Source organism: Ictidomys tridecemlineatus, unplaced genomic scaffold (genome assembly GCF_052094955.1).
Source record: "Ictidomys tridecemlineatus isolate mIctTri1 unplaced genomic scaffold, mIctTri1.hap1 Scaffold_90, whole genome shotgun sequence".
Taxonomy (NCBI): domain Eukaryota; kingdom Metazoa; phylum Chordata; class Mammalia; order Rodentia; family Sciuridae; genus Ictidomys; species Ictidomys tridecemlineatus.
Genome location: NW_027526137.1, coordinates 91,627 through 117,003, shown reverse-complemented (window position 1 = coordinate 117,003; position 25,377 = coordinate 91,627). Strand labels below are relative to the sequence as shown.

General features: G+C 36.6%; 1 long non-coding RNA gene and 1 pseudogene across 2 annotated transcripts in view; one reads left to right on the top strand and one right to left on the bottom strand.

Moving 5' to 3' along the window:
- LOC144374831 (transport and Golgi organization protein 1 homolog) overlaps window positions 1-25,377 on the top strand; it is a 167,514-nt pseudogene that overhangs the window by 97,584 nt on the left and 44,553 nt on the right. The window contains exon 4 of the transcript XR_013434099.1: window positions 22,875-23,008. The product of XR_013434099.1 is annotated as a transport and Golgi organization protein 1 homolog (transcript). The remainder of the gene's footprint in view (window positions 1-22,874; window positions 23,009-25,377) is intronic.
- The window catches only part of LOC144374832 (uncharacterized), a 74,518-nt gene continuing 49,632 nt past the window's right edge, over window positions 492-25,377 (bottom strand). The window contains exon 3 of the long non-coding RNA XR_013434101.1: window positions 492-524. This is a non-coding gene — a long non-coding RNA (uncharacterized LOC144374832). The remainder of the gene's footprint in view (window positions 525-25,377) is intronic.

Here is a 25,377-nt window from a genome sequence, read left to right as displayed (position 1 = left end):
CTCCCCAAGTCCTTTGTGCTTTGTCGTCATACATATTACAGCTGTATACTCTATGTTTTTTACCTTAGTCATGTTTCCAAGAAATTAAAAGAATAAATATGTATACATATTGCCTTTTATATTTACCTACATTTTAGTACTTCTAGTACTTTTCATTTCTGTTTATGGTGCATTGTCTTTAAAAATATCTACCCCAAATTCTCCACATTCCTGTATCATGTTGCTTCTCTCATTATGAAGTAATATCTATTTCCCACCTGCTGAGTCTGGGCTGGTCTTTTGTCTTGTTTTAATGAACAAAATATATTTTTGGTGAAAGTGATGCCATGCCAATCCTAGACCTAACACCTTGGGAAGGTATATACCTTCTACTTTTATCCTCTAGAAATCTAATCAACAAATAAAAAATTTTAGAATGACTGAATGACTAAAAGCATTTGAGGAGATAAGCTGACCCAACCAGTTGAGCTAGCAGACATGTAAAGAAAGCTATTTTGTCAGTTCTACCTTTGGTTAAACAATCCCTGCTAAAGGAAACCACATAAGCACTAATAAATACCTAGAGCAAAGGACCCATCAGGTTACGTAAAGCCAAATCATAGAATAAGGAGAAATAACAAAGAATTTTTATTTTAAACCATTAAGTTTATTACACAGTAAACTAAAACACACAGTGCATCTGTTTCTACCTGATGGATCATCTCCTTTTATCCTGAAGAGGTTCTTTTAGCATTGTTAATAGTAGAGATCTATTGGTATTGAATTTTCTTACTTTTTATTTATTTGAAAATGTCTATTCTGCTTTCAGTTTTGAAGAGTACTTATCCTGGATTAGCAGTTTTTGTCTTCTAGCACCTTAAACCTTTCCATTAACTTAAATCTCTCATTTCTGATAAGAAGTCAGCTATCATTTTAGTCATTTTTACCTATGCGTAACACACCACTTTTTTCTAATTGCCTTCAAGACCTTTTTCCTCCTAATTGATTATTTACAGTTGACTCTGATGCATCTAGATGTGATTTGCTTTGTAACTAACTTTAGTATTCACTGAGTTTCCTAAATCTGTTAACATCTTTTTTGTTAATTTGAGATAATTTTAGCCATCATTGTCTTAAATATTTTTTCTGTACAATTTATGCCTTTATTCATCTAGAAATCTAATTATATGTATGTTAGGTCACTTTGTAATGATAGTAACCAAGTCTCTATTTTTTTTCTTTCTGATTTTTAGACCAGATAATTTTTATTGGTCTATCTCCAAGTTAACTTTTTGCTGTTTTTGCACTATATAATCTGATGATAGATTTGTTTCATGAATTTTTCATTTCGAATACTATACTTTTTATTTCTTTTAAAAAATTTTTTTCATTTATATGTTGACACCCATATCTACTTATTCATTATGATTAAGCTTTTCTTTAATTCCTTGAAATTAGTTATAAAAACTTTTTAAATTTTTTTTCTGCTAATCCTGTCAGTTCACGGAACTTTTTTTTATATGTGACATTTTCTCTTGTGGTTCTCATTTTTCTATCTTCTTTGCATTCTGGCAAAATTTAATGATATTCTACATGCCTATAATCCCATCGACTCAGGAGGCTAAGGCAGGAGGATCAAGAGTTCAAAGCTAATAAATTATGCATGGCACACATTGTTTAATTTTGCATGTAACTTCTTTTTAGTGTGTCAATGAGGTTTCAGTGACATTGTCACCCAACATTTGGCCTTTGTTGTTCAGGGAATGCCTTCATGATTTTAATACTGGTTTTCCTATTCAGACTGTGGATTGGGTTTGAATATACTGTTATCAACCACCTGGTCTTTTAATTACTCGTCCCAGTAAATTTATAGTTTGTGAAGCATTTGTTTCTCAGATTCATGACACTGTTAGAACCTGAAGTAGTAGCTGATGGGTATCTGTGAATTATTTTTTTTTTTTTACTTGAAGTAGATTGTCTGAAATAGGCATATTCTCCTCTGTGTTTATCCAAACCTCCCTGTCATGTGCACTACAAGTTACAATTTGTAAGTTACTGTATTAAAATTCTGTCTGTTCATGGTTCTAGAAGAGTGATATTCTCTCCCAAACACTGGTTACTACAGCAGCATTTTTAATGTTGTAAAATAAGAATAAGGGCTCTGAAGGCCAAAGATTTTAAAAAGTCATTTTACAAATGTTACGTTAAATTAAAACTGAGCTTTGCTGTAATACTGTTTTCTCTTCAAAATGTGATGGTACAGGAAAGGTGTTATATGAAGGGGTGATATTGCAGGGGAGCATTTTAAATTGCAGAAGTAAAAAAGTTATAATATTTATAATTTTGATGAGTTTATTTTTATAGGGAAGATTTTTCTCCCCTGAATTTTTTTCTGGAATAGCAAAATGTTTCCATTATTAAAAAATTGAAATTGTTAAAAAAAAAAAGAGTTCAAAGCTAGCCTCAGCAACTAAGGGATGCACTTAGCAACTCAATGAGAGCCTATATCTAAATAAAATGCAAAAAAAGGGCTGAGGTTGTGGCTCAATGGTTAAGCACCCCTGGGTTCAATCCCTGGTACCAAAAAAAAAAAAAATTTAAATTATATTCTGGTCATTTATAGATGATACATCATAGGAAGTCTGGATTATATTGTCTTCCTATAAAGGATATTCTGTTTTATGTCTCATGCAGGCTAATTACTGGTGAATTGTTTTGATCATATTAGATTTGGTATTATTATTATTATTATTATTATTATTATTATTATTTGGTACCAGAGATTGAACTCAGGGTACTCAATTACTGAGCCACATCCCCAGACCTGTTTTGTATTTTATTGAGAGACAAGGTCTTGCTGAGCTGCTTTAGCACCTCGATTTACTAAGGCTGGCTTTGAGCTCGTGATCCTCTTGCTTCATCTACCTGAGTCACTGGGATTATAAGCATATTCCACCTCACCTTACTAGGTTTGGTATTTTTCTTTATTTCCATATTTCATGGTGCATTATACTTGTACATAATGGTGGGATTTGTTGTTATGTTTTCATACATATGTACAATATAGTGATAAAACTTAGCCAATATCATTCTCGAGTATTTCTCTTTTGCCTGCTTTCCTCTCTCCCCTGATCCCTGTCCTCTATTCTACTGATCTCCCTTTGATTGTCATCAGATTCCTTTCACACACACACACCTTTCTTTTCCTTTTTTCTTTCTGGCTGCCACATACATTTTCAGCATGAATCAATTTTGATTTCAAATTTAGGTCTACCATTTTTCCTTTACTCTTTTGTGTGTGGTTCTTTTTGCTAAGGTTTATTCCTGAACTCTTAAGTAAGTACCTGATATATTAATGAAGCTGCTGCAACCTGACTCTGCTGGAAACCATTTCTTCCAACATTGCCATTTAGCATCATCTTCAGTCTCCTTTATAGTAGTCAAACTCTGCTAAGCCTTAAAGAGTCTCATCTGGTACATTCATATAAAAAATGAATTTCCTCCAGGCTTTTAGTATTCTCTCTCTAACACACACATAATTACATTGCACCCACCATAAATAGCTCAGACATTCTTGTCCACAAAATTCCAACCACTATGATAATCTTGCACTTTGATAATTTTCTCCTTAACTCAGTATGACCACCATCTTACTTGAGCTTCATCTCCCTAATTGTGTTTTGTGCAGCAGGCCTACAGTCATGTCTGAAATTAATACCTGAAAATGTTTAGTTTTTCTAGTTTTATACTCTTTTGTGTCAGGAAAACAAATCAAGTACATTAGATCTATAACAGTTTCAAGTAAAAATACTAACTTACTTATATCTTTGCCAATCAATAGTGGTAGACACTTAGGTCAACTTACATAGAAACTGCAACATCTTATATACTCAACAACAATTTCATTGTCCATGGAACGAAAAATTAATTGAAAGAGTAAACCCCAAAATGGATATCTGAAAAATAAACTGGTCAAAATTAGTAAGGCAATCAGACTTATATAATCATATATTTTACCAATAGCACTAGCTTAAAAGTATGAGTCTACAATAACTAGAAAAATACATGTTAATGGCTAGAGTCATAAAAGTTTCTATTATGATAGGCAGTCTCTTATGATGCTTTAATATTATATGATAGTTGTGAAATGATTACAAACTAATAATGAACATAATCTATTTGCAGATTAAAATGTTCTTCCCTGTATTATCTACAAAGTTTAGATAAACCTCAAAATGCCCTGGAAAAGTAATTTCTTAAGTCTCATCAAAATGAACTGCCAGGTTTTTTCCTACATTTGACATGACACAGTGCCAAGATTTCTAGTCCTGAATACACACTTTCTATAGGGAAGAGACTTTTATCTTGGCATTTAATAGATCATTTATCTCATTTCATACAGCCAATTTTAGTCGTAAGAAAAGAAATGTTTATGTATTTATTCTGCTGACTTTAATCTATAATCTAATCAGGGATCAACAAACTTTTCTTGAAAAGAGACTGATAATAAATATATTAGACTTTGTAGGCAAGTCTTCATTGCCACTCAAGTGCCAGTGTAGCACAAAACAGCCTAGACTGTGGGTAAATAAGTTTCTGTGTTCTAATAAAACTTTGTTTACAAAAGTAAGTGTTATTGTTGGACATCGTGGTGTGCTCCAACAGTCACAACTACTCAGAAAGCTGAGGCAGGAAGATTACTTGAGCCTAGGAGTGTAGGCCAGCCTGGGAAATAAGAGAGAGGGGGGGGAGGGAGGGGAGAGAAGAGAGAGGAGAGAGAGGGAGGGAGAGAGAGAGAGAGGGGAAAGAATGAAAGAAGGAAGGAAAGAAGGGAGGGAGGGAGGGAAAAAAGGAATAAAGAGAACAATTAAAAAAAAAACAGTGTCAGGATCATCACTGTTCCAGAGTATTAATGTTTATGCTCACAATAGATGTTTGGCTAGGCTGTATACATACATACATACATGCATACATGAAAGCAATTCTGTTCTTTTGTTTGCTTTCTTTTATTTTCTCCATTTTTTTGTTGATACATTATAGTTGTAAATCATGGCAGTATTTGTTGTTACATATTTCCACATGCACAATATAACACTCCAGTTTGGCCTATATCATTCCCTAGTATTTTCCCTTCACTCCTCCATCTCCTGGTCCCTTTCCTACACTCTACTGATCTCCTTTTGATTTTCACTTTCTTTTCCTTTTTCCTCTCTTGCTTCCACATCCGAGAGAAAACATATGCTCCCTTGATCTTATGAGCTTAGCTTATTTTGTGTAACAGAATGTTCTCAAGTTTCATCCGTTTTCCAGCAAATGACATAATTCATCTTTATGGCTGAATAAAGCTCCATTGTGTGTATATGCCACATTTTCTTTATTTATTCATCCTTGATAAGCACCTAGTTTGGCAACTGTGAATTGTGCTGCTATAAACATGGGTATGCATGTACTACTCTAGTATTATGACTTTAATTCTTTAGGATAAACATTGATTAGTTGTATAGCTGGGTTATATGGTGGTTTCCTGCCTAGTCTTTTGAGGAACCTCCATACTGATTTCAATAGTGGTTATATTCATTTACAATCCTATCAACAGAGAAAAAAGTGTCCCTTCTTCTCCACATTTTCTCTAGCATTTATTATTGTTCATATTCTTTTTTTTAAGTAGTTGGACACAATACCTTTATTTTTATGTATTTATTTTTAATGTGGTGCTGAGGATCAAACCCAGGGCCTCGAATGTGCTAGACAAGCAATCCGCTGTTTTTTTTTTTTAAAGGGCGGGGGGGGGGAGAGAGAGAGAGAGAGAGAGAGAGAGAGAGAGAGAGAGAGAGAGAGAGAGAGAGAGAGAATTTTAACATTTTTTTTATTTCTTAGTTTTCGGCAGACACAACATCTTTGTTTGTATGTGGTGCTGAGGATCGTCGAACCTGGGCCTCGCGCATGCCAGAAGGGCGCGCTACCACCTGAGCCACATCCCCAGCCCCAGCAATCTGCTGTTGAGCCACAACCCCAGCCCCATATTATTCATATTCTTGGTGGCTGCTATTCTGAGTAGAGTGAGATGAAAGCTCACTGTAGTTTTGATTTGCATTTCCCTAATTGCTAATGATGTTGAACATTTTCATAGATTTGTTGTCCATTCTTATTTCTTCTTTTGAGAAGAATCTGTTTAATTCATTTGCCCAATTAAGCTAGGTTATTTGAGGTTTTGGTATTAATTTTTTTAAAGTTTCTTATATAGTCTGGATATTAATCCTGTGTCAAAGAGTAGTTAGCAGGGCTGGGCATGTGGCTCAAGTGGTAGCACGCTCGCCTGGCATGCATGCAGTGCAGGTTCAACCCTCAGCACCACATACAAACAAAGATGTTGTGTCCGCCGAAAACTAAAAAATAAATATTAAAAAATTGTCTCTCTCTCTTTTTTTTAAAAAAAGAGTAGTTAGCAAATATATTTTCTCCCATTCCGTAGGTTCTTTCTTCATGTTACTAATTGTTTCCTTTGCTGTGCAGAAGCTTTTTAATTTGATGCCATTCTGTTTATTAACTTTTGTCATTATTTTCTGAGCTTTAGGAGTTCTAATAAGAAAGTCATTGCCTGTACCTATATGCTGGAGTCTCAAACCTATATTTTCTTCCAAGGATTTGCATAGTTTCTGGTCTAATTCCTGGGCTTTTGATCTCTTTCAAGTTTGTACAGGGTCTAGTCTTATTTGTCTACATATAGATAACCAATTTTCCTGGCACCATTTGTTTAAAGCCTGTCTTTTCTCCCAATATATTTTTGGCATCTTTGTCAAGAATCAGATGACTGTTAACTGTGTTGGATTTTTTTCTGTGTCTTCTCTTCTTTCCCATTGGTCTATGTATCTGGTTTTATGACAGAGCCATGCAGTGGTTATTTCAATAGCTTTGTAGTATAATTTGAAGTCAGGTATTGTGATGATGCCTCCAGCTTGCTTATTGAATTAGAATTGTTTTGGCTATTCTGAATATTTTATTCTTCCAAATGGATTTCAGGACTGTTTTTTCTAGGTCTGGAAAAATGACATTTATTATTATTATTATTATTTTAAATTTATATATGACAACAGAATGCATTACAATTTATATTACATATATAGAGCACAATTTTTTATATTTCTCTTTGTATACAAAGTATATTCACACCAATTCGTGGGTATTTTGATGGGAGTTGCATCAAATCTGTATGTTGCTCATAAAACCAATTTCAAACATATACAATCATATTAGTAGTGATTTTAGTGTCCAAAAAGAGATCTACTAAACAATAATTACTGGGCTGGTATGGTGACTTGTAGTCCTAACTACTCAGAAGGCCAAGCCAGGAGGATTGCTTGAGTCCAGGAGTTGGAGATCAGGCAAAATAGCAAGACCCCCATCTTAAAAATAATAATAATTACTGATGTCAAAACACATCTCAATCATTATGATAGTCACTAACTCTTCATTGTTTTCCTTGAAACTCTAATATACAATTAGTGAATGTCAATTTAGGACTAATTGTGCTGTTTTATAGAGGAGAAAGCTGATTATAATAGTAATGAAATCAGTTATCATGAACTGATTTGTGTTTATTTAATTACAATTATCATGCTGATGACTCTACATATTAAGTCTCCACCTATAGTCCCCTAGGTGCTAATTTTAAAGATATGAGTTTTCATTAAAAATAAGAAAAGAAACCCCTCCATATGCATTTCAATAATTCAAATTGTATCATAATTTGACTATTAACACAAGGGAAAATCAATGCAACTAATTCAGATTTAAATTCAAGATTACACAGTGCAAAAGAGGGAATAGTCTTGGAAAGGGAAGTAGAAAAATGTAAGATCCCTCTTAGAGGTCAGAAAAAATAAATTAAAAAATGTGATTTTATTTTTTAAAGGTAGTGTTAACTTGAAGTGGAAAACAAAAAGCAAAAATCCTTTGAAGCAAAGTCAGTTGTGTTTACAAGGACCTTGAGTTTCTTTGATGTTTTAGTGATTCTGGTTTTTAAAATGTTGATTTGTGGAGGATGGGCACAGGGGATTGAATCTAGGTGCTTAACCACTGATCCACATCACCAGCCCTTTTTTTATATATTTTTTTTTATTTTGACGTAGGAAATCCATAAATTACTTAAGGCCTTGCTAAATTGCTGAGGGTGACTTTGAACTCAATATCCTCCTGCCTCAGCCTCCAGAGCCACTGGGATTACAGTGTGCATCATGAAGCCCGGCCTTAAATGTTGATTTTATAATCCTTTCTTTTTAGCTGATAAAAGAAATTACAAAATACAGAATACTTGCAAACTACAAAATATAGGATACTTACAACTAAAGGTGCTTTGTTAATTGATCAGAATTTAACTAACTCTGCAAGTGACTCTCAAACTGGGAGAGTAATACTAGTCTTATCAAGAGAAGTTTAGAAATGCCTGGGTGCATTTTGTTGTTGTTTCACCATCACTGAGGAAACTACTAACATTTTTTGGCCAGGCCCATAGATAGTATATAACCTTCAGCTAGTAGGAACAGTCCAAACCAAAGTACCAATAGAGTTCTATCAAGAAACCCTGGTGCAAAGAAGTAATCTACCAAGGAAAACACAGTTGCAGTTAAGTAAGAGAACAGAGCAGGTGCCGGGTGCAGTGCTGCATGCCTGTAATCCCAGTGGCTCTGGAGGCTGAGGCAGGAGGATCATGAGTTCAAAGCCAGCTTCAGCAAAAGTAAGGCCCTAAACAATTCAGTGAGACCTTATCTCTAAATAAAATACAAAAATAGGGCTGGAGATGTGACTCAGTGGTCTAGAGCCCTTGAGTTCAATCCCTGTTACCAAAGAAAAATAGACCACCCAGGTGACTTGTTTGTACCAGTAGGTCTACCTAAAACGAAAAGGGATTTTATGCAGTCAAATTTTTTTTATTATCCATTTAAATATAATTCTTTATTTCTTTATGTTTGTCAAGAAGTAAATATATTTAAGATAACAATGAAAAATAATAAAAGAATGACAAATGTAGGAACCTAATGATGACTTACACTTTTTGATTATAGACTTGAGATTCATCTAAAATGACAATGCAATCCCTAGCTATTGCAACAGAAATCTTAACCTCTGAGTGAAAAAAAAGGAGGGATGTTGAGATACCTTCAATCATCTTTTCTCACTTCTGCGTAAGTACCAAGAGAGGTTGGCTAAAAATATTTTAAAACCTAAAACATACTATTAAACTTGGCTTTTCTTTAAAATAAGTGCAAGTATATGATATGGCCTAGTGTTAATTTACAATTCCTACTTTCTTATGCTGCGACTGTCTTTAAATGTGCCCAGTTTGAACTGAGATGTGCCATAAGTCAGATATCAAAGACTTATTATGAAGAATGTAAAATAACAGTTATATTTTTATTTTGATTACAAGTTAAAAGGATGACATTTTGAATATATTGAATTATGTAAAATGTGTTATTAAATGAAGCTCATCTGTCTTATTTTTTAAAATATGACTTCTAGAAAATTTAATTTACATGTAGAGTTAATATTATATTTCTATTGGTGGTTCTAAGGGATCAGTGAGAAATAAGAGAAAGATCATGTTCAGATTCTCTATTTCATCATTTGGGTTTGATGTCATTCACTGATCTTCTTATGTATTCCAAACCGTTTCAAATTTCATGTGGATTTGGGTAAGACTGAGCTTTCATACTAATCACAGAGAACTTACTTTCCCATATATGTTTGTTCAGCGTCCCCCACTGAGTATAGTCTTCATAATAGTGTTTATGGTCCTGTTTCTAATTTTATACTGCATGCATCAGTTAAAATGCTGAAGATTCAGGAGGGTTTGCTTTGCTTCAGTGTATGCTCTGGTAGACTATATGTTATCCCGAAGAACATATTTTCTCCTCCACTCTCTCTGTCTCCTCCCAGAGGTGCTTGTGATCTTCCAAGCACACTTTGGGAGGATGTTATCAGCCTTACTTTGTTTCAGTGAGAAGAGAACAGTTTCCATAGTAGGAACTATCTAAAAATGTCTCCTTAGTAATGAAAGCATTTATTGCCAAGACTTTTGTTGCTTTGTCAATTGTCTATATTGGCTGTAACCGCCAGGATTTTGCTGTTTAATTATTCAAACCACATAAATGGGCAATCTTTCATATATTATCTCTATTTCTTCTTTAAAATGAATTATAAAATTTTAACTTTGACCCATATTTGTATAGATGAAATATCTGAGACTCAGAAAAGTTAATGATTTGCCTATAGTCACACAATTAGACTTCTGACTACAATCCTTTTGGCTGTATTCCTTACTTCTGCTGTTGTTCTGGTAAGGAAGTAATTTATATTTCTGAAAACTAAATGGATAAAGCCCAATAGTGCACTGTGGAAATTGAGATGTGCAGGCCACAAGTCCCCAATGTCTGTTCTGCATTTATTTCAACACACCAAATATTTGACCTCCGTGAAAAGAATGCCAAGGTAAATTAGGCAGAACCAGAAACAGGAACTCATATACATGCCATATATTAGTGGCAATTTCAGATGTTTGAGTTTCTTTCTTTGTACAGTTGAAAGTGGAATAATATTTGTCAGGGCTAGACAAACAGTAGGTGCTGGCAGAAGACCTTGCCTTGTATATGACTCACTTCCATTAGTACAGTACACTTCGACATGACTTTTTAATTGTGGGGAGTGCCTCAGCCCTACTCATCATGCCCAGCCTAAACCTCCATCTTCCCTGGATTTAAGGACAAGATACTTGTTTAAATTCCACTTAAGTTATATGATCCCTTTACTTAAAGTCTAATATTTTATGCATTTTTATTCTATTAAGTCTAAATCCTTATGCTTGATTTTCAAGGAATTTCTTAATCTGACCTAAGCACACAAATATATCATCCTTTATAGAATCCTTTCCTCTTAGCAAAATGAGGTGTCCTTACTGTCCTTTAAACATACTTCTTTCTGCTGAGTCTTTTATGCCGTTTAATTCACTTGCCTTTTATTCTCTTTTTAGAATCTGAATCCTATGTACTTATCCAGGTCTAGCTCAAATCCCAAGACTCATCTCTTACTTTTAACTCTTTAGTGTTTACAATTTGTACCAAAATACAATTTAGAATTTATTTTGTGGCAGGGTAGGGCCCTTGCCACCCTCCCACTACACTAACTTTTACCAAGGAGGAAACTGGTGTTACCAAGAAAGACCTGTTTATAATTTAGGAGTTCCCATTCTCGAGATTATAATGAGGATCTAGAGTCATCTCCACCCTTGGAGATAGATCCAAGATTGGGGTCCTTCGGCACAGGTGTAAAGGTTGATCCATTGCCTAAATCTCTTACATTGGCACAGAAGATGATGTACACACACACACACATACACACACACGCCAAAACTCAGGAAGGAAGGAAGGGAGGGAGGGAGGGAGGGAAGGAAGGAGGGAAGGAAAGGTGAGCGGGCGGGGGGGAAAGAAAGAAGGAGACCCTTTGAAATCCATTGAGAAATGATACTGTTCTGGTCAACCTCACAGAAAATGGATATTTCTTGTCATTTTCTGACTTACCATATTGTGACCAAGCATAGTGCTATTATTTTAGTTTTTTTTACTAAGACCTTTACTAGGATTCACCTGGTTTATAACTTTCTACCTTTAAATATAACTGAATCTGCTGGAAGGTGGTGGCAGAGTCTGTAATCCCAGATATTCAGGAGGCTGAGGCTGGAGGATCGCAAGTTTGAGGTAAACTTGGGGAACTGAGCCAGACTCTGTTTCAAAATAAAAACTAAACTGGGCATGGTGGCACACATCTGTAATCCCAGTGGCTCAGAATGGTGAAACAGGAGAATTGGGATTTCAAAGCCAACCTTAGCAACTTAACGAGGCCCTGAGTAACTCATTGGGACCTATCTCTAAATAAAATACAAAAGAGGGCTGGGGATGTGGCTCAGTGGTTTAGTTCCCAAGAGTTTCATCTCTGATAGCAAAAAAAATTAATAATAAATGAATAAATAAAATAAAAAGGACTGGGGATGTGGCTCAGCAGTAGAGCACCCCTGGATATTTGTACTAGGGAGTACAAAAAAAAAGAATTTTCAATACATATTACTTTTTGTCTAGTTTATTTATTCAGAATCTCCCTGTTTTTGCTATTATCAATAGTTCTTTATTCTTGCTAAGTATGTTTCCAAAATTTATTATCTATTTTCCTATTGATATACATTGGGGATTTTTTTTAAGTAAACCAGGTTATATTTATACAGTCGAAAATTATTAAGCAATGAAAATAAGAAGTACATTCACATTCAACAACTTGGATAAATCTTATAAAAATACATATGGAGCTAAAAAAGCCACATACCAAAGAACACATGTGTATGATTACACTGTATAAAGTAACAAAACAGGCAAAACTAATCCTTGTTATTAGAAGTTAAAATAGTGCCTAACTCTGGGGGAGCGGAGGGAATAATTAGGGGAGCAATGAGAAAGGGCTCATGAAAGTGCATTTGATGTCCAATTTCTTGACCTGGGTTAGGGTTCAGTGGATATGTTACTTTGTGATAATTCATTGTGCTATACGTGATTTTCTTTTGTCTGTTATATTTAATAAAAGAGAAGCTCTATTAACAGTAAAAAAAATCAATCTCTACATTCATGTAATATTAATCAAATGTCTACTATATGGTTAATATGAGTATAAGGGTTCTGAGGCATGTAAGACAGACATGTTCCCACAGTCCAACATTGGGGATTTTTTGACTATTACAAATAAAACCACCATGAATAGTTGTGCACAAGTCTCAGTGTGGATGTATGCTTTTATTTCTCTGGAGTAAATATCTCGACAGATTTGATTTAATTTGTAAAGCAACTGCCAAACAGTTTTCTAACAGTTTGTGCCATTGTTTATACTACATGTTATAGTCTGCAGTTCTAAGAGAGATACCATAGTCTTCATCTTTGTCAACATTTGTTATGATGAGTCTTAAATTTTGTCCATCCTACTGTATGTGTAATAACATTGAAGTTTTGTTTTACATTTCAACTTATGTTGGATATCCTTTCATGTGCACATTCACCATATTTGTGTCTACTTTGGTGAAGAAAAAAAGTCTTCTGCCCATCTTTTCAAATTGGGTGATTTTTCTTATTAATAAGTTGTAAGAATCATTTGTATATCCTAGATATCATTCTCTTGAGAGAGATATGTTTTGCCAGTACTTTTTCCTATTTCCTAGTCTGTCAGCTTACCTTTCCATTTCCATAACAATGAATATACAATAGACAAAGTTTGTTGTTGTTGTTGTTTTTGGTACTGGGGATGGAACTCAGGGTCATACCACCACTGAGCCACATCCCCAGTCCTATTTAGTATTTTATTTAGAGACAGGGTCTCACTGAGTTGCTTAGTGCCTCACTTTTGCTGAGGCTGGCTTTGAACTTGCAATCCCCCTGCCTCAGCCTTTTGAGCCACTGGTATTACAGGTATGCACCACCACACCCAGCATGAGACAAAGTTTTTGAGGAGAGGAAAAAAGAGAGCATGAGGCAGAGAGAGCTAGTTAGTTTTAAAAGCCTCTGCCAAGCAGCTTTTTATATTTTCTTCCAGAAGTTGTATAGGTTTAGCTGCTACATTTAGGTCTGTAGTCTGTTCCTACTAGTAGTGTGTGAGGGCTCCCATTGATCCACATCCTTGCCAACTTATTATTATCTTTTTGATTATAACCATCTTGATAGATGTGAAGTAGTATCTCACTGAGGTTGTACATTTCCCTAATGGTGCTGGGTATCCTTTCATTTGCTTATTTGCTTTTGCATATTTTCTTTGGAGAAATGTCTATTCTAATTTCTTGCCATTTGTCTTTTCATATTGAACAATAAGAATTGCTTGTATATTCTAGGTAGTTATATATATTCTAACTACATGAATTGTAAATGTTTTCTTCTATGATTGTATTTTCACTTTCTTCGATGGTAGCCTTTAAAAGTTTTAAATTTGATGAAGTTCATTACTTTATTATTTTTTATTTTGGTGCTTGGGCCTTTGGTGTCTTAAATACAAAGTTATTGTCTACCCCAAGATTTACATATGCTTTCTTACATTTAGTTTTTGTTCTTACATATATATGTGTTGTCCATTTTGAATTCTTACATTTATGTCTGTGGTCCATTTTGAGGTAATTTTTATGTGGGGTAGGGCTTAACTTAATTCTTTTGCATTAAAGACTATATAATTTTGAAATAATATTTTCATTTGGAATGCAATTCTAGGATATCAGTTTTTTTTTTCTTTCAGAACTTGAAAATGTTGATGTTCTGGTTTGCATGGTTCTTGAATGAATTTTGACATTTTACTTTCACTCCTTTGTACATAATGGTATCTGTTTTCTGTAGATGCTTTTCAATTTTTTTCTTAGCACTGGTTTTAAGCATTTAGTGTAAATTTGTGTCATCTTTATCATTTTTCTTATTCATTGAGCTTTTTGAATCTGAGTGTTCATCAGATATAGAACATTTTTATTTATTATTTCTTCAAATGTGTTTTTCCCACCTCTTTTAGGAACTACCATAACATATATATTGGACTGGTTGAAGCTGTGCATACTGATGCTTTGTTCAGTTCAGTCTCTTTCTCCGTGTTTGATTTTGGAGTCTTTATCACTGCATATTCAGTTTGCTGATATTGACTTCTTCAATGTTGAATCTGCTGTTAATCTCATTCAGTGTAATTTTCACCTTAGCCATTGTTTTATCTGATTTTATCTAATTTTATCTGTTTTATCTAATTCAGACATTTTTATATCTTCTTTTTCTCCTTTACATGCTTATGCTTTTCCATAGCATCTTGAACATATGGTATACAACTGTATTAATGTCTTTGTATAATAACTCTATCACAGTGTAATTAATGATCATTTTTATTAATTTTCTTTTCAACATGGGTTATATTTTCCTCGCTCTTTGCATGCCTCATACATTTTAATTGGATTCCAAACATTGTGAATTTACCTTGTTCAGTACTGGATATTTTGTATTCTTTTAAATATTCTTGAGCTGTGTACAGCTTTTTGCTGAACTATCTTGGAAACATTTTGTATTCTTTTAAATATTCTTGAGCTGTGTACAGCTTTTTTTCTGAACTATCTTGGAAACATTTTTATCTTTTTAAGATTCTTCTAGACAGGAGTTACCTTCAATCTTGGGCTATTTTGTCCCTTTTACTGACTATGTTACTTGATGCCCTTTTATTATAGATTTTCCATTCTAGCTGGTGATTACAAAAATTGATCTGCATGCCAACAATCACCACCACCTTCCATTCTGTTCCTTTGTGAAGGTTCTTTCTCTGGCCTTACATGTGAGCCCATTGTTACATAGCCACAGACTTCAGGGGAACCCTCCATAGATGTCTAGGGAGCTAGTGCATGTACACACTCTCCCTCCCTCTGCAGTTCTCTACTCTCTCCTTTATTCTGCTCTGGGACTTCTAGCTGCGTCAGTCTCTTCAGACTTTAAAATCCATCTCTTTAACTCAGGAGATTTTCTATTTGAGTTTTCCTTCTCTGGCTGTGGCCTGAAAAATTCTTTCCAGGGAGTAAATTGGGATAATCCTAGCACTCATCTCTCATGCCTAACTTTATCTTAGAGGTCACTCTTATGCTGCTTATTATCTAATATCTGAGAACTGTTGTTTGTATTTTGTCCACTTTTTTTTCCAATGTTTCATATGCGAGGGTAAATCTGTTGCCCCTCTTGGAGAGATTTAGTCTTCCATAAATGTTTAACACTATTCTCTGGCACATCATTTACAATAGATGAGGTTCTTCCTGGTAACAGCAGCGGTAGGCCTACTGAATGCTCCTAGGCAAGTGCCTTCACAAATTTCCAATGGTATATGTTATTATGCTGCCAATTATTTGTTTCAGATATGTTTTTGTCTCATTTAGATTGTACTCTGACATTAGGAACCCTTCATATCTTAGAATTTTATGTCCCCTCCACCCAAACTGGTCACATTTACCTTTAACAATTACTCAACCCTTACCCCGTAAGAATTCCCTTTGAGGTATTAAAGAATAATTCACTTGAGATTATTTATCTCCATGCCAACAATCACCACCACATTCTATCCTGTTCCTTTTCTGAAGGTTTTTAATATAACCTTATATTAAACATGTTAAACATCAATGCCACATATTTAAATGCTATGAGTAAAAGTGAATGCTGATTCATCCACTAATTGTATGTATCCTGGTAGAAAGAACCACCACTACTTTATTGTGGCCAGTTGAGAAATTTTCTTCTCATTATCCACCAGACTAGTTAATATGTCTTTAAGGCAATAAGTTTAAAAAATAATACTGATAAATCAAAATATTGAAAACTCTACAAACTAAGCAGCTAGTTCTTTAGTAACTGGAAGCACTGACTATGCATATAAAAGTATATCTGATTATGAGTCAAAGTAAATATCAAGAAGGTAATATGCAATTAGATCATTTTGGTCTTCTGATTTTTCCACCAATGAATTATCATTAATTTCTATTCTACAATAAGAAAAAATCTACAACATACCATATTCTATAATAAGAAAAATAAGAAAAAATTAAAACTAGTTTTAAAAGATCTACTTAAATATTCCAGTATCATGTAACCAAACAACTACTCTCCACACAAGTATGTTTTTATTCAACAAACACATTCAGGGGTACATTCCTGGAGTTGAGGATGCATCCTGCTGAGAGGTGGACCTTAAATGCCTTGTTCTCATAGCTTATTTCCTCTCAGTACTATTTATATATGGGGGCTTAATAGTTAATATATGTGTTTAGGTGAATAGTGTAGTATATTTATAATATTATTGGAACCATGAGTTTATCCAACAAATCATTTGTTAACTCTCTCATACATTCTAGGCATTTCCCTAGTCACTGATGTAACAGTAGTGAACAAAACAACTAATTTCCTGCTCCTGTTGGAAATTGTGTTTGAGGTTGGGTCAGAGCATTCAAGTAGATAAACAAATGTAAGGCAAGTGGTAAGAGAAGTCTAAAGTAGTAAGGCAAGTCTGAAGAGAAAGAAAGGCAGGGTAATGGGCTTGATAGTCATGACAAGAGGCTCTATTTTGTGTAGGATGGCCAGGAAAAGTCTTTATCACATGAAATGCCACTGTTACAGAGACATGATAAAGTGATAACTAGTTAGCTAGTTAGATGATTTGGGCAGTTAAGGTTGAGGCAAAGTTGCAAGTATAAATGCTCTGAAGCAGGGGTGGGATTGGTGTATTTAAATGGAACTAACAGACTAGAGAAGAATGTTAGGAAATGGGGAGAAAAGGATGAGGGGAGTCACATTGAATAAGAACAGTCCATAATAAGGCAGGGCAATCCATAATCAAGTCATGGCTTTTTTTTTTCCTGATACCAGAGATTGAACCCCCAGGGGCACTTAAACACTGAGCCACACCCACAGTCCTTTTTAAAATATTTTATTTAGAGATAGGGTCTCACTGAGTTTCTTAGGGACTCACCACATTTCTGAGGCTGGCTTTGAACTCAGGATCCTCCTGACAGCCTCCTGAGCTGCTGGGATTACAGATGAGTACGACCAGGCCTGGCTAAAGTCATTGCCTTTTATTTGGAAATGGGAAGCTATAGGAAGTTTTTGAGCAGAGAGACACAATCAAATTTATATTTAAGAATATCACTCTAGTTGCCATCAGGACAATAGATATTGGGGAAAATGAGGGCAGAAGCAAGGACAGAAGAAGGCTATGGGAATCATTCAGGTGACTTATGATGTGGGTTTGTCCTGTATATTGGCTTAGCAGATGCAGAGGAGTGGTCAAATTCTGGGCATGTTTCAAATGCTTATTTGGAAAGAAGGATGTCAGAAAAATAAATAAATAAAATGCTTTATAATTTATATCAAATTCTAGAAAATGCAAAACAATCTATGATGACAGGAGATGTTTGGAGTCAGCCCAGAAAAGGAGAGGGGAGGGATTACAAAGAAGGATGAAATACTTTTTTGATTTTGGTGATAGTCTCATGGGTATATTCATGTCAAAACTTATCAAATCGTACACCTTAAATGTGCAATTTATTGTAGGTCAACTATATCTCAATAAAATTATAAAAATAAAGACATAATATTGTCTAATGGACTGGAGTTGGAATGTGAGAGAAAAGAGATCAAAGGTGGTTTGTAAGTTTTGGGCTTTGAGCACCTGGATAATGGGAATTAAATTGTCATTCTTATTTCTGAGATAGGGAAGACTGAAAGCAGATTTTGAGAGAAAAATGAGTTCAGTTTTCAACATGTTGTTAGAGATGCCTACTAGATACATTTTATAACATAATAAATACATGGTAGAAAAGAAATGAAGAATGACTCAGACAGTTTCTCTGTATGATCCACTGGTTCTCCAGAAAGCGCAGAAGTACACTGGACCAACGGGGACCTCTCATGGCCCCTGTAGACAAATGTTTGTGCACACCTTTTTTTCCCATCGTTTTCTTTATTTAACATTATGAACATGGTGGACTACATTCTTTTATCTAAGTTTTAAAGATTCAGTTAATTTGGAGAAACAACTGATGGGTTCATTGTTGGAGGTTGATGAATAACCTTAGCAGAGACTATAGTAACAAGCCCTTGGTCACAGACAAACGAGAATGGCTCCACCCAGGGTGGGAGCATTGCAGACACTCTTCCTTGGGCTGGCTAGCTTGTGCCTTTCCCCCCTTAACTGTACATATCAGTAATTCAGGTATATTATGATTTAAATCAGATTTTGCTCCTCTTGTCAGAAAGTACAATTGCTTGTTAGTTGATAGGTTGTGATGAAAAGGAGTCTACTCCTTGGGCTTGATACTTAGCTCCATTACTCACTGGATGTGTGACTGCCTCAATTTACTCTAAAATAAGGATTGGAATAGGACCTACTACTACTGTAAGGTACTATTGTTATGAAGATTAAATGAATTGATATGTATAAAACCTTCAGAATAACAACTGGACATAAAGAAAGCATTCAAGAAATGTTAGCTACTAGCTTTCTTCTCTGACAATTGGTTTTGTCAGTTGGTTCCCACTAAGTTGTGGACTTTTTTGGACCAGGACCAGATATCTTGTCTTTTGATTTTCATCCACTCCCACACCATGCTAGGGCTTTGTCCAGCGTCTGGCATGAATGGTAGCACAAAATGAGAGTTAAAAATATGCTTTTGAATTAAATAATTTCTTCCCTTACGGATAAAGATAAGAATCTCAAGATCTTAGCCTGAAGACTAATGTCCATCTCTCTGCCCCCACCTGTCCCCGCCTTAAAAACAAAGCAGGCCACTGTCTCCAGTTTACACCCTCACTCACAGTTCCATTCACCTTCCCCTTTCCTAATCAGAGGGATCTTGGGGTGGGGCTTCAAGGAACCTCTAGGAGTTTGAAGGGGAGGGAGCCTGGAACCATAGACTAGCTGTGACAAGTCAGGGGTGGGATTTGGTAGTTCAGAAAAGGAGGTACCAGACCAGGAATGGGGGATGGGAGTGATGGTGGAGTGGGCTAGTTCAGGATGAACCAGAAATGAGACGTTGAGGAAAGCCAGAAAGGACCAGTTGGCAGGGGGGGGGGATGGGTGGGTGACTACTAGAATCATGTGGAGGGTCGCTTGTGAGGGCACAGAAGCAAAGGCAGGTGATTGGATGAGAAGGAGAGTCCTAGTTGCCAAGGCAGCGACTAGAGGAGAAGGTCTTCAGTTGAGGAGAAGGTCTGGACTAGAGAAGGACGGAGCTCCAGCTCCGTGTGTTCTCCAGTAGAGTCTGTGGACTGACCCCCAGATATCCCTGCTGAAGTGTCACCCGGGAAAGGCGTAAGCCTTCCCTGGCGCCACCCCTCTGCGCTTGGCTACCAACACGCCCCCTGAGCCCCACCTCCTACGCGCCCACAGACGCCCGCCGCAGCCTACTTCACCGGCTCACCCAGGTGACCACAACATGGCTGTGGCGCAGGTGCTGGTCTTCTGGCTGTTCATGGTGCTCTTCTGGCTGTTCGTGCTGCGGCCAAACTGGCGAGTGCCGGGCCAACCGGACCCGAACACCGGCCAGCGCTGGTCGAAACACAAACTCTGTGCAGACGACAAATGCAGCAGTGAGTGCGCAGGCGGGCGGGCAGCCCAGGGTCTCCACTGTGGCTCTTTGGGGCCGCATGGGGCTCCGATCTCCCGGTGCCCAGCCCCGAGGGCTGGGTGAGGGGGTCGCAGGATGACGGGTGGGGAGCAGGAGTGTCAGAGCCTCGGGACCCTGCGTGTGTCCCCTCTGGCTCTGCTGGCGCCCCAGCCAGCCCGCTCAGGTTGTGGGGGGCTTCGACTCCCACTTGTTGCCAGCGTTTTATTTTTCTCTACTGACTGAGGCGGGGGTTGGGAAACACGATTCCCCAGGGACAGGTCTCAGTTTATTCCCTTCCAGGATTCGCCTAGGATCTCAGTGGGTGATGGGGATGTGCCTACGCTGTAGCAGAGCGCTTTTCTGCCCCCTCTACAGGGACCTGGGCAGTATCAGGGCAGATGCTCTCCAGGGCTCGGTGGCCCTAATTCCCACGGCAGGTTGATGGTGGGGCTCCTTGGGAAAGGCTCACTGGCCCCTTCGTCCTTTTGCGTCGTTAAAAGTCTGGTTTTGCCTTTTAACAAGGACTAGAGTTTAGGCTTGGGAAGAGCACCGAGTCCAGGCACGCAATGTGTTCCGAGGTCTCGGCCCCGACTCTGCTTCAATCCTGTCATTTCTGTGCATAGAAGCCTCCCTTCATATTTGAGGTAGGGTAGCAGGTGGGCCAATAATCTTTTGCTTTTGAAAGAGGCCAAGGATCTGCACCAGCCACCTGGGAACTGCAGCCTCTTCTGTGCGCAGGAATCGGACAGAATTGCTTCCCAGTCCTGGATTGGAGGTGGGCAGTGGGGAGGATGTAGCCATTCAGATTCAGATGAAGAGGTTTGTTGCAATAACAATAATAAATACTCCAAGATTTTTATAAGCCAATTCAGTTTTAGACTCAGTCACTAGTGTTGTTGGAACCTCTTTCCTCTATATATTTACTGGCCCAGAATACTTCTTATGGACTCCCGCTTGGTTTCTAGTAACCTTGCAACTTGATGACCGTGTTGTCCATAAATTGTAAGCAGTACATATTTTAAAATATTCATGCTAAAAAGGCCAAGAAGTTTACCATTGAGCTCTTTATGTCTAAATTGGTGTTACCAAAACCAAATTTTGTAATTTGAATTGTTTGTTCCACTCCAATAAAGAAAAAAGATGTCTCCAATATATGTTAAGAAGTTCCTAGAGGTAACCCTAAGGCTGGAATAAATAAACACTCAGAGAAGCAAAGCAGCTGCCATGATATTTTCTTTCATTTTTGCTATTCTTTGCTATTGAGCGCTATCCTACGTGGGATACCTGGACAATCTCATCACTGATGCTTCGTCAGTACTAAGACATGGTGTTGGTTAGGTTCAGTGGGGTAACATAACTTGAGAAATGGCCTGTGTCCAAACAGATGTGACCAAAAACAACAGGTGGGTCTGTGTTGTGTTGTAGGAAGTAGTGAGGTGTGTATGTAAGGTGTCCTTGTGTGCCTTCCAAATAAGTGCTCCAAAAAAAAAACTTAATAGGTGCTCCATAGTATGCATTATGTTGTCACCTAATATATTACTGATTTATAAATCCTCTATGACCTAAGGGGGAACAAGAGAAACATTGCCATTCCCACTTGTGATGAGAATTCCCCACCTTAAAGTGTCTCTCACCTTCAACTTGGCCTCTTAATTATATATGAATTAGGATGCTGACAGTTCTGAAAATAGTCCTATTTTAGCTTCAAAAAAACAAGTTACCCTCTCCAAATCTGTGTTTGTTCCTCAGACATATATTTTTATAAAACAAACATTCTTGTGTATTTTACTGCTAATTGGCTTTTAGAAAAAGTGTTATTTCCATTTCTTTGTGCTTTTTACATACATCTATTGTCCATTTCATCTTAAATCAGAAACTGTCTATTTGGTCAACCAAAAGAAAAATGTTGCTTCTACCAGTTTCTAGATCAATTGTGATCCTAGTCCTGCATTTTAAGCATGAAGGTATTGCCTGACCTTTTCTCGTGGTTAAACTTGTTCCTTGTCAGATAGGATACCCATTTTTGATTTTGTTTATTAAAAAAAATACGAATGAGGATGTTTTGAAACAATCTTAATGTTGGATATAGTCAACAATATTTGCTCAGAGAAAATATATTTCCTGGTTATTTACCCAGATCCTGAACCCAGAGACAGCAACTCTGCTGCAAATGAAATTGACAGTGTTTTTGGCTGCATGGTAGCACTTGCAGCCACTTAAAGGTAATGTCTTTTAGCAGTTAGTTCAAGTTAATTAACCCTTTGGGGGTTCCTGGATATTCTAACCTCTTCCCTATTACCTCTGCATGAAGCCATACTTAAGCCTGTCCATGTCTACACTTGGATTTACATATTTGCAAAATGAAGCTTTCTATGATTATGAAACAGAAAAAAATTGAGGAGGCCTGCAAGAACCAAGAGTTTCACTGAAACCAGCTATGGTTGGTGGTAGCCACTTTGCTTTTTATTTCTCAGCACAGAGAAAAATAGAGAAGCTTCCTTTTTCCTCGTCTAATTGCAGGGAATATTGTATTTTATAGCAATAAAATCTCTAAGGATTTTAGATACTTTGAGCAGGTGAATTAAAAGTGATTCCAGAGAGTACTGGAAAAACTTGATTTTTGTTCATAGTGGGATTCATATTTCCTGATGAGTCAATATGGACTGTGAAAAATCAAATCCTAATGTTTGTTTTTTCTTTTTTCAATGTTCATATACAGTGTTAATGTATCGAGGTGAAGCTGTTGAAGATTTCACAGGACCAGATTGTCGTTTTGTAAATTTTAAAAAAGGTGACCCTGTATTTGTCTACTATAAACTTGCAGAGGTATCACCAGAACTTTGGGCCGGAAGTGTAAGTAAAAATTTGACAGGTGTTATATTCTTACTTTTGATGGGTAGCAGTGTAGATTTAAATGACTGATTTCTTGGGGTCTTTGTAGAGTTAACCTGACCTCTTTGCCAGGCCCTGTGCTCCTAACACACCTTAGGCCTGGCACAGCATAGAAAGTCAGGAGACTTTCTGAAACAGAACTGAACTGGTTGTGGTTGCTACCCCTCACATCAAGTTCCAGAAGGCTCTACACATCATAAAGGTCGTCATGGTGAAAACCTGACAATTCTTAGCTTTGCTGCTTCAAAAGGGAAGGATTCATGGACATTAGAGTTAATCCTGTAAATTAAGTCTGAGATAGTAACTCAGGCATGCATATTTAAAGTTGATTTTTTTGTGTATTTTACCTAATCATTTGTGCTGTTTTTACTCTAAAAAAGCAGAATATTATGTTCATTGTGTGCTCCCCCCCCCTTTTTTTTTGCAACTTCTGGGTCATCCATTTCCTGCTTTTCCTATATTCTATGCCTGAAGGTTCCCCCAGGGGTTCTACTTCCAGCCAGTTGTATGGATCTTCTGATGAAAGACATGACATTGTTTATATCATGCTTTGATATATTAAATGGGGAGATTCACTAGGAGTGACCTCATTGAGAGGCTTATGAGTATTGTCCTTTTCATTTAAAAAAATGTGATAGGTGGATTGTTTACTTAAAATAGTAGCAAGGGTCTTTGATGACTGTAGGAATGTTCCAGTTTAGAGACATTCCGGGTTGCATCCTTGAAAGTTCTCACCCTAAATAAAACACCACACAGCAGAAAATAAGACAGAAAATAAGAGTAATCCCTATGGAAAACTAGTTTCATTTTGTTGCCATTTCTGACTCTTAGGGAATGATCTTGAAACATGGTGCCTCTGGGTACAAACTTTATATTTAGACAGAGTCCCAGTTGCAGTACTCCATATAAAGAACCATCTATTGTTTCTTTCAAGTATACCAAATAGGATTGGTAACCTTTAAACTTGGAACTGTTTTTCCATGTACCTAAGTGGCATTTTTCATGTAGTAGTCATCTTTCTCACCTTCTTTGGGCTTTTGGATAAATGGGCTTGATTTGCATTTTCTCCTCTCACATTATAGCCTGTTAACTCTGTTCATCCCTAGGACTCTTGCCATTCTGGGTGGCAGCACTCATCCTGTCTTCCTGAGGAGCCCTGCTTTCAGCACCTGACCAGAAAGGATCTTTGCCAACTGAATGAGTGTTTGGGTGGCACTTTGTTTGCATTGCTCCTCTGGCATTCATTTGTCTTCTTTGCCTTCAGTCAGGTTGTGTTTTATCTGAGCTCCCTATAAAGTGAAAAACTCAGTTAGGAAAGGACCCCTGTCTAATCCATCTTCCTTTTGAATATTTCCTTTCAGGGCAGTGGCACTTAAGTACATTTGTTCTGATAGTAGCTTATGCAGAATTTGTTCTCTTGTGGCAGTTCTTGGCTCCCCACCCACAAATCAAATCAACAACACCTTGGCAGGGATGATGTATGGAAGCAAAATTAGATATAAAAATTATTTCCAGTCATGAGCCTCCATGATTCTGCATCATTTTTTTCATATCACAAGAAATGGGATACCACCCAGTGTGTAATTATGGAGCTTTATATAATCTATGGTCTCATTTAACACAGATTAAGAAGAGATAAATGTGTTCCCTTTCTCCATACATCTCTGGTTTCTTTCCCTTTTCCAAATTTAACCTTAATAGAATTTTCATCAGAAGGGAATAGTGTATTTCCCCTCAGACTCGCCTCTCATGTCATAAGTGTTATACTTAAGAAATTAAAAACTCTTTAGTTTTCAAAATGATTCTCCTTTTGAGTTTTTAGTTTTTATTCTGCAATGTTGTTGATTTTCTAGAGTCTCAGACTTTATCTGCAGTGATGAAGCTTTTAATTGCTCCGTCTTATCTAATCTTCATGGCAGTATTCTACCACTAATACTGGCTCTCAGATGGTTTCTAGATATAACAAGAACATTCATGAAAAGGGATATTTTAGAGGTAGTGATAAGATGCCTTTTTTAATTTTCTTTTTTGGGCATTTGATTTGCCTATCAGTTTCCTTTAATTATTGGCAAGAATCTTCTGTTCCTTTTAGTCAGTAGTTAGTAATAGGAGTGTCTTTCTCAAGGAGAACTTTATATACCTTTTGTACACTTTATGTAACTTCATATAATTTAACAGTTGGTGCTGAAAATAAATGGGGTTCTTTTCTGCAGAGGATTTATTTTGGGTGAAACTGAAGCTTGATATGTGGTTTCATATGCATTATATTATAATTTTATTTTCTCTCCTGCTGAGGGCCATTGTCAAGTAGGAATGAAGCTTCAAAATTT